Source organism: Tamandua tetradactyla, chromosome 8, assembly GCF_023851605.1.
Source record: "Tamandua tetradactyla isolate mTamTet1 chromosome 8, mTamTet1.pri, whole genome shotgun sequence".
NCBI classification, from domain to species: Eukaryota; Metazoa; Chordata; class Mammalia; order Pilosa; family Myrmecophagidae; genus Tamandua; species Tamandua tetradactyla.
This window is the reverse complement of record NC_135334.1, coordinates 81,809,464-81,830,031: the sequence shown is the minus strand read 5'-3', so window position 1 is coordinate 81,830,031 and position 20,568 is coordinate 81,809,464. Positions and strand designations below refer to the sequence as shown.

The 20,568-nt window shown below is 39.1% G+C and overlaps 1 protein-coding gene across 5 annotated transcripts in view; it reads right to left on the bottom strand.

The window, feature by feature from the left end:
- The window catches only part of LOC143644635 (olfactory receptor 5M5-like), a 384,306-nt gene that overhangs the window by 142,186 nt on the left and 221,552 nt on the right, over positions 1–20,568 (bottom strand). The window lies entirely within an intron of this gene.

Sequence of the window (20,568 nt, the reverse complement as noted above, 5' to 3'; positions counted from 1 at the left end):
GCAGGGCAATTAAGCTTAACTGTACTCTGTATCAATCTTCTCAACAAACTCTGCTGCTCTCATGGACTAGGCTGTGGAGACTGTAGAAGATGGGTGAGGTTGGGAAAACTGAACTGACTCCTAGCTTTTAGGAAATCAGGTCTTGACACCAAGACATGATTTGACTGAAGTCTATCTATATTTAAACATACATTTAAAAGAAATTGTCTCATTTGGCATAATGTAATTTTCTTTATTTGTAGAATAAAGAAACCTTGGTAGAAGGGTTGCCTTTTAATTCTAAGTATTGCAATTAATGTGTTAGCAGCAACCATAGTTCCATAGGTCTGGATCTATAAAGAAATTAGAACCTGTAAAAATGACTAGAATGTCCCGGACTGTGTTTTGTATTTCTTGGGGAATGATCTAATGTCATTTATATAATTGTCTTGAGACCGGGGAAGGTAAGGAGGAATTTGCTGGAGTTGAAGAACTCCCAACTCAGAGCAAATATTGAGACAAATGAATGGCATCTGGGCACAAGGCTTAAAATCCAAGTAATGGGGTGAGCAAAGTGACATTTGGGAAATATAAGAAAAAATATTCTAACAAAATGGAAAACATTTATAGTGTAATGTTAAGTGAAAATGTCGAGTATCTACAATATTGCAACATTTTAAGTAGAAAATGAAAAACAAGGACGGGAAATAACAATGATTAGTGAAACATTAAATGATTAATAATATGGTTGCTGCTAACACATTAATTGCAATTATTTGTTATTAATTGCAAAATATTTTATTAATAATAAAATATTTCTTATTTTAATACCTTATTTGCAGTAAAGAAATATTAAAAATAAAGAAAATTAAATAATATATGCAAAGGACCTTCACATTCTAGGTACTTACACCCATGTAACTGCCCTCACAGTAGGCAGAAAAGAGATGCCTGAAGTCCCCTCAGTTTGAGGAGGTCATGCGTCATGCACATTAGAGGGATGTAGAGCACAACTGATTGTTTCCCAAATGTTAGAGACAGTGCAGTTCAATACAATGTTTTACAGAGCATTTATTAAGTGCTAGGCACCGTGCTGATACTAAAAACAAATAAACCATTGTCTGACCTCTAAACACTTATGATACTACATAAAATATATCGATTTGTCTAGAAATAATATGGTACTTAAATTTACAAAATGCACTTATGATATGGTTAAGGGCAATGAGAAGTAGTATAGTCAAAAGAGGGGCACTCTTTACACTCAGGATCACAGAGTACTTTCTGGAGAAAAAGTATTAGAACTTAGTCTAGTTCATGGCTAGATGTGTGGCTGGAAAAGAAAGGAAGAGCAATGGAAATAAGAAATAGCATTAGCATGGCACATAGAAATGAAATAGCAGATTTATTTAGGGAATTAAAAGTCATTCTATATTTATAAAACACTAAATACAAGGCCTTAAATTTAATGTTAAGATGCATTTTATCCAAAGATAAACTATTTAAAAGTTTTATACAGGTTAGATGTGTTTAGATCACTCTGACAGCAAAGTGAAGGTTTTCTTTAAGGTTAACTGGTTAGGAGGTAATTATAATACTCCAGGAGACAGAGGTTTAAGATTTGAACCAGGGCGGCAGAAAAATAGAAAATGGGGGGAGAATAGCTTTGAGAAAAATTCCAGAGATAGAACTGGCCAAAATTGTTATTATTGGATGGGCGTGATTAGGTAGAGGAAGAATTCTGGATGGCTTCGATGTTGCCAATTTGGGTGAGTGGGTAGGCGGTGGTCCTCATACTGGCCAGTTTTCCAACAAAATCCAAGGATGGAGTAGGAAAGGAAAAGATTAGGTTACAGTATTTGAAAATCTGTTATTGCCTTCACTATGTCCATTATTGACACAGGAGCAGGCACTGTGAGATTTGAAGCCCAGTTTAAAAGAGGAAAGTTCCTGAAGTTCACTCCTGCTCACAATGAACATTCCACAAGTGATGTACAAATGTCATAAGCTTATAGAATGTACAGGTCTTATTCCTGGTCTCTAACTCATGATAAACAATATCTCCAATTGCCCTGTAAGAAATTTCAGGCGCATCTCAGCTCTTATGACTTTTTGGAGCTTTATTTATATGAACTTTACAGTTGTGACAATAAAGACAATTCTTCCTTTAAACACTTAGACCCATATTTTGGAGGTCAGAGTATGCACTGATCTTCTGTATTTTACCTCAGGCATCATCTGAGCTATGGTAATTCAGAATTACTTCAAGAATCAAAGATAAGTGGCAAACAATTTCTAGATCTGTAAGGATTTATATATACATATATATATATATATATATATATATATACATTTTCATATGCTTATGAATAATTGAGGGAGAAGGTAGGGAGAGGTCCTCAAACACTGTTCATTTGTTGCTATTATGACTTCAAAGTTTATGAGGAATATTTATCAAGGCATAGGTAGATATGGGGTAATAATTCATCAATTCATTTCGAAAATATTTGTGGAGTGCTTATTCTTTCTAGCAATTAAGTACTGAAGATATGTTGATGAACAGGTCCGAGTCCTCATCCAATATAGATATTAGTGGAAGAAACACTAGAGAATAAGTAAACATAAATTTGGAATATAATTAGTGTGAAAGAAGCAAATCACTGAAGCTGATGTGACATGATAAAAGGTAACAGTGGTAATGTGGGTGTTGTTACCTGGAGGAGGTGATATTTGAGTACAGAACTGATAATGAGAGTGGGGGGACAGCTGCTAGACAGAAAACAATAAGTACAAAGACGCTTATATTCTCAAGCAACAAAAAGGAAAGGAGGCTTCCAGGGAAGATGATGGAGTAGGTAGCTCCAGGACTCAGTCCTCCCACCAAAACAGCTATTAAACAGGCAGGATCAGGATGAAACAACTACTTTGAAACTCCAGAGGCCAGAAGAACACTGCACAGCATCCAGGGAAGAATGAGAAGAGGAGGCAGGTAAATTATGATAAAGAACTGTAAACTGCTCTCTCTGTGCAGCAGATACTGGCACCCATCCCAAACTGTCACAGCAGGGTGCCAGCAGGGTGCCAGCCAGGGTTCCTGGCTAGCTGTTGGTGACAGAAAAGGACATAAAAATCCCCTTCCCCAAGAACAGCGGTGGGCATAGCTGATCACTGATCACAGCTTTGGATTAGTAATTTTGGATCACTGGTTCTCTGCTCTGAGGAAAGCTATTGTTTCAACCCACTCTGGTTAAAGGCAGTAACAGCCATGGTTTCAGCCCTGTGACAGAGGCAGCCACTGTGGCAATTTAAAGATAACAGCACTTCCTCAGACAGTTAGGTGAAGGGCTGCATTTGTTGTATTCCAGTAAAGTTCAGCTTTGGGAAGCCATCAGGGAAGATCATGGAGCCCTTCCTGATCCCTTTCCCTGGGTACTTTGGAACCTGTCTGTGCCCACTTCATGGGTGGCTGGCCCTGTTAGCTGGGAAAGATTGACTTGAACTCCTTTCCAGTGTGCCCCTCTTCCCAGAATTTGCCCTTCAGATAAAAGCAGAACTGAGACAAGGCATAAAAAACTATACAGGTAGAGAGTCTTAGACAAAGGCCTGCCAGCTTCAAACAGCTGGGAGAGGGACATCAGTCTCCTGGGAAGCAGAGAGGACAGCCAAACTCCTGTAAAGAGGGGAACTCCAAAACAACTAACAAGCAAAAGCCCAGGAGAAAGCCGAGTCCAAGAAGAAAGGGAAAATCCGGCACACTAAATTCACCTTGGAAATTCACCTTCTTGATAGGAGGGCAGAAGCTCAGGAAAATCTTTCTCTAATCACAAGCTGGTTACAAAGCCAAGAAACAGACATCTCATGGAGTAAATCCCAGAGTTAACATATTAAAATATTAAAATGTACATTGTAAGCAAATTTATCTGGAAGGGCAGGCTGCCCCGAATTGCTAAAAACATCTTGAGGAAAAAAAACGAAGCTGGAGGTCTCCCGCTGCCGGACTTTAAGGCATATTATGAAGCCACAGTGGTCAAAACAGCATGGTATTGGCATAAAGATAGATATATCGACCAATGGAATCGAATAGAGTGCTCAGATATAGACCCTCTCATCTATGGACATTTGATCTTTGATAAGGCAGTCAAGCCAACTCATCTGGGACAGAACAGTCTCTTCAATAAATGGTGCCTAGAGAACTGGATATCCATATGCAAAAGAATGAAAGAAGACCCATATCTCACACCCTATACAAAAGTTAACTCAAAATGGATCAAAGATCTAAACATTAGGTCTAAGACCATAAAACAGTTAGAGGAAAATGTAGGGAGATATCTTATGAAACTTACAATTGGAGGCGGTTTTATGGACCTTAAACCTAAAGCAAGAGCACTGAAGAAGGAAATAAATAAATGGGAGCTCCTCAAAATTAAACACTTTTGTGCATCAAAGAACTTCATCAAGAAAGTAGAAAGACAGTCTACACAATGGGAGATAATATTTGGAAATGACATATCAGATAAAGGTCTAGTATCCAGAATTTATAAAGAGATTGTTCAACTCAACAACAAAAAGACAGCCAACCCAATTACAAAATGGGAAAAAGACTTGAACAGACACCTACCAGAAGAGGAAATACGGATGGCCAAGAGGCACATGAAGAGATGCTCAATGTCCCTGGCCATTAGAGAAATGCAAATCAAAACCACAATGAGATATCATCACCAGAATGATGACCCACCAGAATGGCCATTATCAACAAAACAGAAAATGACAAGTGCTGGAGAGGATGCGGAGAAAGAGGCACACTTATCCACTGTTGGTGGGAATGTCAAATGGTGCAACCACTGTGGAAGGCAGTTTGGTGGTTCCTCAAAAAGCTGAATATAGAATTGCCATACGACCCAGCAATACCATTGCTAGGTATCTACTCAAAGGACTTAAGGGCAAAGACACAAATGGACATTTGCACACCAATGTTTATAGCAGCGTTATTTACAATTGCAAAGAGATGGAAACAGCCAAAATGTCCATTGACAGAAGAATGGCTAAACAAACTGTGGTATATACATACGATGGAATATTACGCAGCTTTAAGATAAGATAAACTTATGAAGCATGTAATAACATGGATGGACCTAGAGAACATTATGCTGAGTGAGTCCAGCCAAAAACTAAAGGACAAATACTGTATGGTCCCACTGATGTGAACCGACATTCGAGAATAAACTTGGAATATGTCATTGGTAACAGAGTCCAGCAGGAGTTAGAAACAGGGTAAGATAATGGGTAATTGGAGCTGAAGGGATACAGACTGTGCAACAGGACTAGATACAAAAACTCAAAAATGGACAGCACAATAATACCTAAGTGTAAAGTAATCATGTTAAAACACTGAATGAAGCTGCATCTGAGCTATAGGTTTTTTTTGTTTTGTTTTGTTTTTTACTATTATTGTTACTTTTATTTCTTTTCTCTATATTAACATTCTATATCTTTTTCTGTTGTGTTGCTAGTTCCTCTAAACCGATGCAAATGTACTAAGAAACGATGATCATGCATCTATGTGATGATGTTAAGAATTACTGATTGCATATGTAGAATGGTATGATTTCTAAATGTTGGGTTAATTTCTTTTTTTTCCATTAATTAATAATAAAAAATGTACATTGTATAACCCAAAAGTGCAAGACAAACAAAGAAACAGGAATTCATGGTCCAAAGGAAGAGGATAAAAATACTGAAAACAACAATGAGGAAGACAAGAATGTTCAGATACCACACAAAGTCTTTAAAAAAAATGATCTTAAAAAATACTCAAGGAGGGACTACCGGGTCAAGATGGTGGCTTAGCAATGTGCGCGTTTTAGTTCGTCCTCCAGAACAACTACTAAATAACCAGAAATAGTACAGAACAGCTCCTGGGGCCACGTCAGTGACCGAACACACAGCATACCCCAGTCTGGACCAGCTGGACAGGCTGCAGGGTCCCCCAGAATCGTGAGTTCCCCAAACTGCGATGGCCAGTGCCCCTCCCCCATAGGCTGCTTCCCAGAGGGGAAAGGAAAGAGACTTTACCAGCAGCAGGGGCTGAGCCCAACCAAACGCCAATTGTGGAATTAATTAACAAATTCTGACTACTAAAAATAGGTCCCCAGCTCAGGTGAATCTGGTCAAAGCAGAGGTTGCTCATTTTTGCTCCAGCACCAAGGGGGCAGGGCTGGCGGAAAAAGAAAAAAAAAAAAAGGAAACAGGTTTTTGTGGCTGTGTTTCTACAAAGGCTTGACTACCTTTGGATACAGTGGTAGAGCTTCTCAGGCAGCAACTGCCCCAGGCATAGGCAGAAACAAGCTTGTTTGAGGGCTTGTCTGGAGACTGTGCCTTCCCCAGGGGAGGGGTGAAGCCCAACTCAGGCGGAATCCCTCCCTCAAGGAATTCAGACACCAGAGCTTGGTAATTTGCAGCCATTAAAACCAGCCTACAACCTCTCTTCTGTCTCCACCACGCTCCCAGCAGGGAAGTCTGCCAAAGTTAAAGGTACCGCATCATCTTATGCTGGTGGGACCTACAGGCAGACAAGTACCAATACTGGGCAGGATAAGAAAAACAGAGCCCAGAGACTTCACAGGGAAGTCTTTCAACCTGCTGGGTCTCACTCTCAGGGAAAACTGATGCAGGTGACTCTTTCCTCCTGGTAGGAGGCCAGTTTGGTCTGGGAAAATCTGACTGGGGTCTATAATACCTACACAGACCCTCCTAAGGGTTGGGGGGGGAGGCACCATACAAGCAGGGAAAGAAACAAGAAAACAAGAACTGAAAAATTCTCCTCTGTTAAACAAAACCTAAGCTAGAGGTCCAGATAAAGCTGAACTGGATGTCAAAGAACAGATAGACAACAAATTCATCCAGAAAGAAAACTCTAGATAAAAGAAGTGAAAGCAATCTCCAGAATAAACTAATTAAAGCAATTAAATGCCTGGACACCAGCAAAAAATAACAACTCACACTAGGAAAATTGAAGATATGGCCCAGTCAAAGGAACAAACCAACAATTCAAATAAGATACAGGAACTGAAACAGTTAATTCAGAATATATGAACAGACATGGAAAACCTCATAAAAAACCAAATCAATGAACTGAGGGAGGATATAAAGAAGGCAAGGAATGAACAAAAAGAAAAATTGAAAGTCTGAAAAAACAAATCACAGAACTTATGGGAATGAAAGGCACAGCAGAAGAGATGAAAAATTACAATGGAAACCTACAATGGTAGATTTCAAGAGACAGAACATAGAATTAGTGAACTGGAGGATGGAACATCTGAAATCTGACAAGAAAAAGAAAATATAGGGAAAAAATGGAAAAATATGAGCAGGGACTCAGGGAATTGAGTGATAATATGAAGCGCATGAATATACGTGTTGTGGGTGTCCCAGAAGGAGAAGAGAAGGGAAAAGGAGGAGAAAAACTAATGGAGGAAATTATCTCTGAAAATTTCCCAACTCTTATGAAAGACTTAAAATTATAGATACAAGAAATGCAGTGTACTCCAAAGAGAATAGATCCAAACAGACATATACCAAGACATTTACTAATCAGAATGTCAGAGGTCAAAGAGAAAGAGAGAATCTTGAAAGCAGCAAGAGAAAAGCAATTCATCACATACAAGGGAAGCCCAATAAGACCATGTGTAGATTTCTCAGCAGAAACCATGGAGGCTAGAAGACAGTGGGATGATATATTTAAATTATTAAAAGAGAAAAACTGCCAACCAAGAATACTATATCCAGCAAAATTGTCCTTCAAAAATGAGTGTGACATTAAAACATTTTCAGACAAAAAAAATCACTGAGAGAATTTGTGACCAGCTCTGCAAGAAATACTAAAGGGAGCACTAGAGACAGATATGAAAAGACAGAAGAGAGAAGTGTGGAGAAGAGTGTAGAAAGGAAGATTATGAGTAAAGGTAAAAAGAAGGAAAATTAGATATGACATATAAAATCCAAAAGGCAAAACAGTAGAAGAAAGTACTACCCGTGCAGTAATAACACTAAATGTTAATGGATTAAATTCCCCAATCAAAAGATATAAACTGGCAGAATGGATTAAAAAAAAGGATCCATCTATATGCTGTCTCTACTCAAAGGACATGAGGGCAAGGACACAAACGGACATTTCCACACCAATGTTTATAGCAGCATTATTTACAATTACCAAGAGATGGAAACAGCCAAAATGTCCATCAACAGATGGGTGGCTAAACAAACTGTGGCATATACATACAATGGAATATTATGCAGCTGTAAGACAGAACAAAGTTATGAAGTACGTAACAACATGGATGGACCTTAAGGACATTATGCTGAGTGAGATTAGCCAAAAACAAAAGGACAAATACTGTATGGTCTCATTGATATGAACTGACATTAGTGAATAAACTTGGAATATTTCATTGGTAACAGAGACCATCAGGAGGTAGAAATAGGGTAAGATATTGGGTAATTGGAGCTGAAGGGATACAGATTATGCAACAGGACTGAATATAAAAACTCAGAAATGGACAGCACAATACTACCTAACTGTAATACAATTATGTTAAAATATTGAATGAAGCTGAATGTGAGAAGACAGAGTGAGGAGGGCTGAGGCATAAATGAAATCACAAAGAAAGACAGATGGTAAAGACTGAGATGGTATAATCTAGGAATGCCTAGAGTGTATAATGATAGTAACTAAATATACAAATTTTAAAAATGTTTTTGCATGAGGAAGAACAAAGGAATGTCATTACTGCAGGGTGCTGAAAATAGATGGTAATTAATATTTAAAATTTTCAACTTATGTGTGAGATTAAAGCAAGAAATGTTTATTTGGTACAAAATTCATATCTTGACTAGTGCATCTCCTAATATAACTTATGGAGATAGTTGGTTGAACAACATAAGTACATGGAACCTTGGGTAGGACATGAGATTTTGTTGGTTTGTCCAGAGTGATGCCCCAGTGAATCCCAGAGTGATTGACCAGTGAGTGGAAAAATATTTGCAAAGCCCCCTTCAGGGAATGGTGAGAACGGGGGAAAATTCAACCTCCCCAGGTTGAATTCTTGATATTCTCGCAAGCAGTGTGGACTACCAAAGCTATAGGCTGAGCCCCCAGTCTTGGGGTTTGTTCATATGAAACTTAACCCCACAAAGGGTACGTCAAGCCTAGTAAAAATTAGGCCTAAGAGTTACCCCCAAGAGAACCTCTTTTGTTGCTCAGATGTGGCCTCTCTCTCCAGCCAACACAACAAGCAAACTCACCACCCTCCCCCTGTCTATGTGGGACATGACTCCCAGGGGTGTGGACCTTCCTGGCAATGTGGGATAGAGATCCTAGAATGAGCTGAGACTCAGCATCAAGGGATTGAGAAAACCTTCTTGACCAAAAGGGGGAAGAGTGAAATGAGACAAAGTGTCAGTGGCTGAGAGATCACAAACAGAGCCGAGAGGTTATCCTGGAGGTTATTCTTACACATTAAGTAGCTATCACCCTGTTATCCAAGATGTAATGGAGAGGCTGGAGGGAACTGCCTGAAAATGTAGAGCTGTGTTCCAGTAGACATGTTTCTAGATGATGACTGTATAATGATATAGCTTTCACAATGTGACTGTGTGATTGTGAAAACCTTGTGTCTGATGGTCCTTTTATCTATGTTGTCAACAGACGAGTAGAACATATGGAATAAAAATAAATAATAAGGGGAATAAATGTTAAAATAAGTTTAGATTGAAATGCTAGTGATCAATGAAAGGGAGGGGTAAGGGGTATGGTATGTATAATTTTTGTTTTTCTTCTCTGTTTTCATTTTATTTTTCTGTTGTCTTTTTATTTCTTTTTCTGAATTGATGCAAATGTTCTAAGAAATGACCACGATGATGAATATGCAACTATGTGATGATACTGTGAATTACTGATGTAGAATGGAAAAAAAGTCATTTATATTCATATTTACATGTGTTCATATTGTATTCATATTTATATTATATCTGAATAATTCTTTCTGGTTGTTTCTCTGGTGGGACTATGATCAAAACTAATTTTTTCAACTCTGCTAAATATTGGAAATAAAGTAGAAGCAAAAAAAAAATACTCAAGGAGATGAAGGAAAGTAAAGAGAAAGAATGAATGAACAATATGAGAAGATAAGTAAAGAGAGATTTTTGAAAAGAACCAAACAGAGCTACTGGACTTGAAGACCTTATAATGACTGAAATGAAAAATGCCTATGAGGGTTTCAAGAGTAGACTGGAGCTGGCAAAAAAAAGAATCAGTGAAACGTATACACAAGACATTTGAAATGAGTCAGGTTGAGTAGAAAGAAAAAAAAATATTAAAAGTGAAAATAGCTTAAGATAGCTATGGGGCACCACCAAGGACATGAATATAGGCATTACCAGAGACCCAGAAGGAGAAGAGAGTGACAGAAGGAATAGTCAAAGAAATAATGACAGAAAACTTGCCAAATTTAGCAGAAGACCTGAATATGTATACCCAAGAATCTCAGAGAACACCAAACAGTATAAACATGAAGAAAAACACACCCTTAAACATTCAAGTTAAGAACATAAAACTTTTAGAAGAAAATGTAGGAAACTATCTTAAAGATCTTGTGATAGGAGGTAGTTTCCTAGACCTTATACCCAAAGTTCGAGCAATGAGAGAAGAAATAGATTAATAGGCTCTCCTTAAAATTTAACACCTTTTTTTTTTTGCATGGACAGGCACTGGGAATTGAACCTGGGTCTCAGGCATGGCAGGTGAGAACTCTGCCTGCTGAGTCACTGTGGCCCACCCAAAATTAAACACTTTTGTGTATCAAAGGACTTTGTCAAGAAAGTAAAAAGGCAGCCTAGGCAATGGGAGACAATATTAGGAAACCATACGTGCTGGTTTGAAAGGATGTTTGTACCTTAGAAAAGCCATGTTTTAATCCTAATCTCATTTTGTAAAAGCAGCCATTTCTTCTAATCCTTATTCAGTACTGTATGTTTGAAACTGTAATTAGATCATTTCCCTGGAGATGTGACTCAATCAAGAGTGGTTGTTAAACTGGATTAGGTGGAGATGTGTCTCCACCCATATGGGTGGGTCTTGATTAGTTTACTGGAATCCTGTAAAAAAAGGAAACATATTTGAAGAATGTGAGAGAATCTAAGAGAGCAGAGAATGTCACATCACCATGAAGCAGAGAGTCCACCAGCCAGCAACTTTTGGAGATGAAGAAGGAAAATGCTTCCTGGGGAGCTGGAAAGGAAGCTAGCAGATGACACCATGTTCGCCCTGTGCCCTTCCAGCTGATAGAGAAACCCTGACTCTTTACCATGTGCCTTTCCAGATGAGAGAGAAACTCTGACTGCATTCGCCATGTGCCTTTCCACTTGAATGAGAAACCCTGAACTTCATCAGCTTTCTTGAATCAAGGTATTTTTCCTTGGATACCTTAGATTGGACATTTCTATAGACTTGCTTTAATTTGGACATTTCAATGGCCTAAAAACTGCTAACTTGCAACTTATTAAATTCCCTTTTTAAAAGCCATTCTATTTCTGGTATATTGCATTCAGACAGTTAGCAAACTAGAATACCACATTTTCAGATAAAGGCTTAATACCCAGAATATATAAAGAGATCCTACAACTCAACAAGAATGAAACAAACAACCCAATTAAAAATGGACAAAAGACATGGACAGATACTTTTCTGAAGAGGAAATACAAATAACTCAAAAACAGGAAAAGATGCTCAACTTTACTGGCTATAAAGGAAATGCAAATCAAAACCACAATGAGATATAATCTCATACCTACTGGAATGGCAATTATTGAAAAAAAAACCCAGAAAACTACAAGTACTGGAGAGGACGTGGAGAAAGACACACACCTATTCACTGTTGGTGGGAACTGTAGAATGGGGCAACTAATCTGGAAGGCAGTTTGGTAGTTCTTCAGGAAGCTAAGTATAGAATTGCTGTATGATCCAGCAATCCCATTACTAGGTATATATTCAAAGGAATTGAAGGCAGGGACATGAATGGATATTTGCACACCTAGATTTATAGCAGCATTATTCACAATTGCCAAGAGATGGAAAAGCCCAAATGCCCATCAATGGATGGACAGATATACAAACTGGTATATACTTATGATGGAAAATTAGGCAGCTGTGAAACAGAATAAAGTCATACAGCATGCAACAATATGAATGAACAAATACTGGGATGGTCTCACTAATATGAACTAACATTAATGAGCAAACTTTGAGAGTTAAAGTTGAGAGTACAGGTTATCAGCTTCTAGATAGAGGGTAGAGATCGGGCATTTGATGCTGAAAGAGTACAGACTGTTCAACAGGATTGATTGTATAGATCCAGAAATAGAGAGCACAATACTTTTGATGGTAGCACAATAGTGTACATACACTGAACAAAGCTGAGTGTGAGTATGGTTCAAAGAGGGAGGCTAGGGGGTATATATAACATAACACCAGAAGAAAATATAGAAGATAATGACTGGGACTGTATAACTGAATGAAACCTAGGGTGGACAATGATGGTGAGTAAATGAACAAATACAAGACAGTTTTTATATGAGGGAGAACAAATGAATGTAAACATTGCAAGATGTTGAAAATGGGATGGTATATAACTAGGGTCTATAGTTAACAGTAACATTGTAATGTGCTTCCATTGATGTAACAAAGGCAATATACCAAAACTAAATGTCAATAAGAGGGGGACATAAGGGAAGCGTATGGAATTCTTGGTGATGGTGGTGTTGTTTTTCCTTTTTATTTTTGATTCCTCATTTTTTTCCTCTTCTTTTTTTTGTGGAAGAAACAGTGATGTCCTCACATAGAGCATTTCCCTAAATAAAAATATATGATTATTCTGTAAACCCACAACTTCTCTAATCAAAAAGAAATAAAAAAGACACCATTACAAACCAGTAAGAAAGGGGTATACAGAAAGGGTAAGATCATAGGGGCATCCTAGCATGTGGAAAATTGTTTAGATTTTATTCTAAAAGGAATCAGAATCCTTTAAGTGGTTTTAAAATGGAATAACTTAATGTGATTCATGTTTTTAAAAATAATTCTAGATGTACAGAAAACTGATTATAAAAAGGGAAGAGTGAGAGCAGGGGATCAATGAGAAAATTAATAGTCAAGGCCCAGGATTATGGTCAATTATACAAGGGTGATCGCAGTGTAGAGAGAAGATGACCAACCAAAAGGACTTGTCAATGAATTTGTTTGAGGAGTTTAAAAAAAAAGGAATTTCAAACTACTTAGAAATTTTTGGCTTAGATTATTAGGTGAATGGGGGTATCACTTATTAATAGAGAAAATATGATGTCCAGGCTATCTGTTGCTGTATAACAAATCAACCAAAACTTAGACTTAAATTAAACCATTTTATGACATACCATCATTTTGTGGGTCAGGAATTCAGGTTGGATTTGGTTCCTCAATTCATCTGCTCCACATGGCATTAACTGGGTCACTCAGAGATATTTAGCCAGCATGTGGGAAAATCTGGTGAGTCCAAGATAGCTTCATTCAAATGCCTGGCATCTCAGCAAGGATGGTGTGAAAGCCTCTCTCTCCATTTAGTCTCTCCATATGGTCTCAACAGCAGCATAGTTGAATTTCTCACATGATGGTTCAGAATTCCAATAGAAAGTGTTCCAAGAAATACCAAAGGAAGTTTTTTATGATTAGCTCCCAAAGACCCAGAACATTAATTCTGCTGTCATATACTGGTAATGCAAATTACCAAAGCAGCACAGATTCAAGAGGAAGTAAACTAGGTTGCACCTCTCAATGGGAAGTAGCAAAGGCTTGCAGCCATTTTCAACTAATGTGATTAGTCCTCTGGCCACAAATTAGTTTATATGTTTCCCACATGCCAGTACACTCATGTTCTCCCTTAGTCCCCAAAATATCCAGTTACAGGATCAGCTTTGTGTACAACATCTTGAAATCTAAACTTGATTTAGGTGTGGGTGAGGCTCCTTGGGCACAACTCATCTAATACAGTCCCTCTTGACTTGAAGACCTATGAACTAAAAAGACAAGTCATCTGCCCTTATTTCCTCCCACATCCAACAGTGACTAATGATACAGGGATAGGATAACTTCAATTAACATTCCAATTCAGGAAAGGGGAATACTAGAGTAACATAGCAATCATTGGTCCATAGCAATTGGACCAAAATCCAACTAGGTACATGTTGCCATTTTTTTCATTAAGGTCTTGATCCCTTTTTTTAAGTCTCTATGGTCCTTAGCTCTGCAGTCTAGGCATGTGGTTCCATACTCTGAATCATCCTTCCTTTTCCAGAAAAACATAGCCCATGTTAAGCTGAGTAGTTTTTGTAGCCTATTTCTTATTCATTATAGATTCCGAGTTCAAAGACTTCTTTTTACTTTTACCACCCCTTTCAGTCTAAGATAGTACAATTTCTTCATAAACTTTGTGGGCTTCTTGTTTATCAAATTACAATCCATTCAACTAGAAAAACTCTTCACTCATAAATCTCTTCCAGATAGAGTCCTGGGGGACAGCTGTGAGAAAACATACTTGACATTTTAAAAAAGCTTTATCCTTTTTTAAAGAGTCTGTGAAGCATATCAATAAAATTCTTAGAAGTACTTTGTCTAGTTGGAAGGTTAATGAGGTATGATCTTAGATCATTCTGATGTCTTAACAAATGTCTTATAGCCCCGATCCGGATTTTATCTGTCTTGAGATTCTTACCTTATGAATGTTTTCTGGGAGATACAGGGGATGGGAAACAGTCTTATTTTCAAAGCCAGGAACATCTGGCTCCCTTACAGTTTTTTCCTGAATTTTTCTCAAAAAAAAAAAACCAACCAAACAATTCCTTCTTTAGTTCATATTTTGCTTCTTATATTTTATAATAGATAGCTATAAAAAGTCAATTGGCACTTTATACACTCTTCCTGGAAATCTTTCCAGCCAAATCCAAGAGTATATTAGAGTATATATACTGTTGGGGACTAAAACATGTACCCAACAAAAGACAGGTTCAAATCCTAATGTGCATTCCTGTGAGTGTGAACCAATTTGTAAATAGGACCTTTTGAAGATATTGTTACTTAAGGTTTGAACAAATTGAATTAAAGGGTCTTAATCCATATGGCTGGCAGCCTTATAAAGAGAGGAAATTTGGACACAATCAGTCAGTAAAAGCCATAGGAAAAGGCAAGAAATCAGAAAAAGGAGAAGCCAGAAGAATCCAGAAAAGAAAGAGAGATCACCATGTAACAGAGAAATGCCAACACCAGAACAATACCAACTCTAAAACATGGCTTTGCAGACATCTTGATTTTGGACTTCTACCACTAAAACTATTGTTGTTTAAGCCAACCCATTATGTGACATTTTAAATAGCAGCTGTGGAAAATTAAAACACGTACCCTTTCTATTTTCCAATTTTCCAAAGATGTCAATTTTACTAAAAGTCTTCTCAAGGCTTTTCCAGCTTGTATCCACTGTCTAGTTCCAAAGACAATGTCACATGATTTCAATTTCTGTTATCTTACTTCTAGGGATCAAACTCTCTTCTGGAGTTCTATGCTGCATAACAAACTACTCCTAAACTTGTGCTTAAAGTAACAACTATTTTATTATATATTATGAAGTTGTGACTAAAAAATTCAAGTGGGGCTTAGCTGGGCATTTTTCTGCCTGTCATAGCATTTACTAGAACCACTCAATGGTATTCAGCTGGTGGCTGGGATAATATGGAGAATCTGAGAGTACTTTAGTCATGTGCCTGGTGCCTTGGCAGGCATTGTTCAAAGACTGGCTAAGCTAGTGCCCACTCCCTCTTGAAGTTGTCTCAGAGTTTCTCCACATGGTCCCTTCATTGAGGGTAGTCAAATTTCTAACATAATATCTTGTTTGAATTTTACTACTTGTTACTGACAATGTTATAAGTAGAAATCTTGTTCAAACATATTATGTCAACTAGCACTTTGTTCATACCACTTGAATGGAAAACTTTGTATCAAGCTCATGATCTAGTTCTAGAAATACTGGCGACATTAAATAAATAGTTATTGAATTAGAGTTAATGTTTAATAAACATATACTTATTGAATGCCTGCTCTGTACCAGACACTGTACTTTAAACTAAGGATAATTAGGTTAACCATCAACATCAGTATTTTCACCTACTCACAAGTTTCTGCTACTGCATTTCCAACTCCCAACAACGAGTTAAGTCCTATTTACTTTTTTGTCTCAGTTTAAATGTTATTACCCCACTGAAGCCTTCCTTGATGCTCACAAATGGGTGCATTTGACAAATGATAGCATGAGAAATAGAGGCTGAACAGAAAACTGTGCCTTGGGGCTTTGGGCAGTGTGACTGTTGGGTACATAGTTTGGAGGTCAACAATGCTAAGGCTGCTAAGATTGTGTAAAGCCAAGATCCTAGTGAGGAAGAAACTAGAGAAATTAGCCTGAAGTTATATGTGCAATTTCCTATTATGGAATTTGGGAGTTCATACATAAGTATACATAGTCACAGGTGGGTTGACAAGAGAGCAAAACAGATAGCAGTTTATGGGAGGTTTCTGAGTGTGTACCCCTAACTTAAATGGCAGGGCCCAAGAGCATTTCTTCATTTTTCAGAGTCCTTATTGGTTTGGGTTAGATTCTCTTTCAGTAATAACCAGGAAGAATCCCAGTGCCCCCAGAATATTCTCTATGGTCACTCAGTTTGAAGATGGGGAAGGGCCTCCAACAGCCAAAGGACAGCCCTGAGGCAATGCAAGGCTGGCCAGCCAGGGATCCTGGTCTTGTCAAATATGGGGAAAGTTCCTGTATCCCCTGTCATCTTCCTAAAGTGATTATCATGTCCAGCAACAGCCAGGTGCAGCCTCCCAAGGTAATGCTGAAGCTCAAGGGGGCAGGAACAGGGCCTGCTTGGCAACAGGGTCACAAAATATTCAAATCTGAACAGAGATTTTGGCATTTTGCAGGGCTACTTTGATAGAGTTTGGAATTCTTATGACAGCCATGAAGGGCTATACCATAGGAGAATTTCTACACCCAAGAAAAAATTCAAAACAGAAAGATCATTCCAAACAAAAAGGAAACCCAACACACAGTGGAAAAACAACCACCATTTTGTTAGGACATAAATTTAGGAGTTACATTGTACTTGAAGAACTCAGTTCTTTCTTTATGTAAATGATATCTTTGAGTTCTATATTTCCATTTCTTTAAAGGGATCACACCACTGCTCTTTCCTCCTACCAGAAGAAAATCAAATACTTGCAAGAAGAAACTATCATCTAAAGCATTTTCATTTCTTTACACACAATGTCCATCACTCAATTAAAAAAAAATCACAAGGTAGGTCAGGAAATAGAATCATATGTACAAAGGCCAGATACTTCAAAATAAACTTTTAAAATATGTAAGAAAAATAGATGAATAAAATAATCATTCAAGAGAGGTGAATACAAATAAGAAAAAGACAAGAATCAAGTTGAAACTTTAGAAATTAAAAACAATTTGAGAATTCAGTGGGTGAATTTAGTAGCAGATTTGACACAGAGGAAAAGAGAATTAGTAAACTGAAAGTTGGTTTAATAGAAAACATGTACATTAAAGGATAGAGAAAAAAGGATCAAGAGTACAAAAACAGATGGAGAAAATAGTAGAGTAGGGAGCTCCAGGACTCACTCCTTCCTCCAAAAAGTTGGGAAGCAGGCAGGAACTGTCTGAAACAACTGTTCTGGAGCACCAGAGGCCAGAAGAACACTGTTCAATATCCAGCAAAGAGCAAGAGGCAGAGGTTGAAAAAAGTGCAATAAAGAACTGTGAGTGATTTTTAAGAAGATGGTGGAATAGGGAGCTCTAGGATTCAGTTTTTTCCTTCAGGGCAGCTGGTAAATAGCCAGGAACTGTCAGAAACAATTGCTTGGGGTGAACCCCAGAGACAGTAGAGCACCATATACCATCCAGAAGAGAGCAGAAGGAAGAGGCTGATAAACTGGTGAAGATCTGTCAGTGGATCTCTCCACGCTGCAGAAGCTAGTATCTATTGCTACAGGCAAGGCACCTGCCTTGCGAGCTACTCCCCAGCTGGAAACAGATGTCCTCTTTCCCAAGAACACAGTGGAGGGAGGACACAGCTGGGCACCAATTGCAGCTTTTGATTAGCGAATTTGGAGTGCTAGACTCCAGCTCCAAGAAACAGTTTCAACCTACCGAAGACAGAACACAGCTGACAGACTCTGTTACAACCCCACCCCCAACAGGAATGGAAGTGGGTCTGATTGAGAGACACAGTAACTTCTCAGGGCAGGAGGGAACAGTTGGCTGAAGGGCAGCTCTTTCTTAAGAAAAGGGGAGGAAGGGGGCATGTCCCAGCATAGTTTGCTGCTGTTGATTAGAGAATTCAGACGCTAGGGACTGGAATCTGAGCAACAATTTCAAGAGGCCCCAGCCAAAAGCAGCTGGCAGCCTCTGTCTCAACAACATCCTGGCAAGGGCAGAGTCAGCTGAGAATTAAAGGCACAGTATCAATTTAGGACTGCAAGGAACAGTTGGCAAAAGAGCACCAGCTGCTGGGCATAATAAGAAAGCACAGTTTTGGGGAACTGTCACATAGAGAAGACTGGCATCTTTCTGGGTCACCTCCCCAAGGCACACTGGAACCTATCAATACCCCTTCCTGGGTCCCTGGACCTGTTTTTACCCGAAAAACTGACTTTGGAAAGTCCTCTCTGGGAGAACACTCCCAGAATTTGCCCTCCAGATAAAAGCAGCTAGAGAAAATGAAAGTATGCTAAAAAACTATAGAGGGCTTCTGGGAAGATGGTTGAATAGAGTAGCTTGAGATCAGCTCTGCTCCATGGAAATGTTAGAGAAGGGACAGGAGGGCGACTGAGGTGGCAATTTGGGCATGTGGCTGACCTGGGAGAGCCTTCTGCACCACATGGGGCAGAAAACTGGAGCCTGGTGCAGAGGTGCGGAGCCCGTGGGAGTGCATGGACAGAAGCCTGAGATAGGAAGCTTAGGCTGCATTCCTTGGGTGCGCTACCCTCAGCAGCACAGCCCCGTGATCAGTGACTCACCCCACACCCCACACATCTGAACCCCATCACCCTCTTCAATTCCCCATGTTCCAGGCACTCCCACCCCACCAGCCCCCAGTGCACACCCCCACCCCAAGTGCAGGCCAACCCACCTCTCCCGCACCCCTCCCAAGCACTACCTTCCCCTCCCTGTTCCCTGCAGGCTGTCACCAATGCATAAAGTCTGCAGGCACTAATCTCCATACCTAGGCTACCTCTGCTTCTCTGCCCATAGTGTCACTCAGCCTCATTCTGCCCCCTGCTGAGCTCTGCGCATCCAATTTTGGCACTCACAGACCCACACATACGCACAGGTTCCCAATCACAACATTCAGCTCTGGGATCTGTACTTTACAGCAGTCCTAGAACCGTGCATGCGCATAGGCCTCAGCCTCACTTCCCAGCTCTGAGAAAGTGCTGACCTGTGCTGCCAGGTCACATCTGCCCCCAATCCACAAAGGCATAACACTGACCTGCTGCCACAGCTCTACAAATGTGCACAAAGTGCCTCATGCCTTAGACCAGCACACACCAGGTTACAACCCCCAGACTGGTGCACCTGCACAGCTACATCCTTCCAGACTGCTGGGTGCTCATGTTCACAAGCATCAGTGTAACATCCCCAACTTGCGGCTATACCTGCCCTGAAACAAATCACCACACTGAGTGCCCCACCCCATGCCGTGCTCCCTGCTGTACAACCATCCCTCAAAAACAAGGCCTTGGACTACTGAAAGAAATCAATCAAGATGTTTACACGCCATGAAGACAGCAGAAGATCATTAAACATATCACAATGCACACAGATATAGCCCTGTCTAATGACCAAATTAAAACACCAGAGGAGACACAGATGTTGGAACAATTAATCAAAGATGTTCATACAACTCTACTTAATAAAATAAGTGGGATAGCAAATGACATAAAGGAGATCAAGAAGACAGCAGAAGAGCATAAAGAGGAATTTGAAAGAATAAATAGAAAAATAGCGGATGTCAGAGAGATGAAAGACTCTGTTGACCAAACAATAAACATACTAGAGGCAAACAACAACAGATTTGAAGAGACAGAAGAAAGAGTAAGTGATATAGAGGACAGGATAATGGACTTTGAAGACACAAAACAGCAAATGGCAAAAAAAAACATAGAAAAAATTGAATGGGAACTCAGGGAAATGATAGACAAAACAAAGAACATAAATATAAGAATCATTGGTGTCCCAGAAGGAGAAGAGAGGAGTAAAGGGTGTTCTAGTTTGCTAGCTGCAGGAATGCAATATACCAGAAATGGAAGGGCTTTTAAAATGGGGAATTTAATGAGTTGCTAGTTTACAGTTCTAAGGCCGAGAAAATGTCCCAATTACAACAAGTCTATAGAAATGTCCAATCATAGGCATCCAGAGAAAGATACCCTGATTCAAGAAGGCCGAT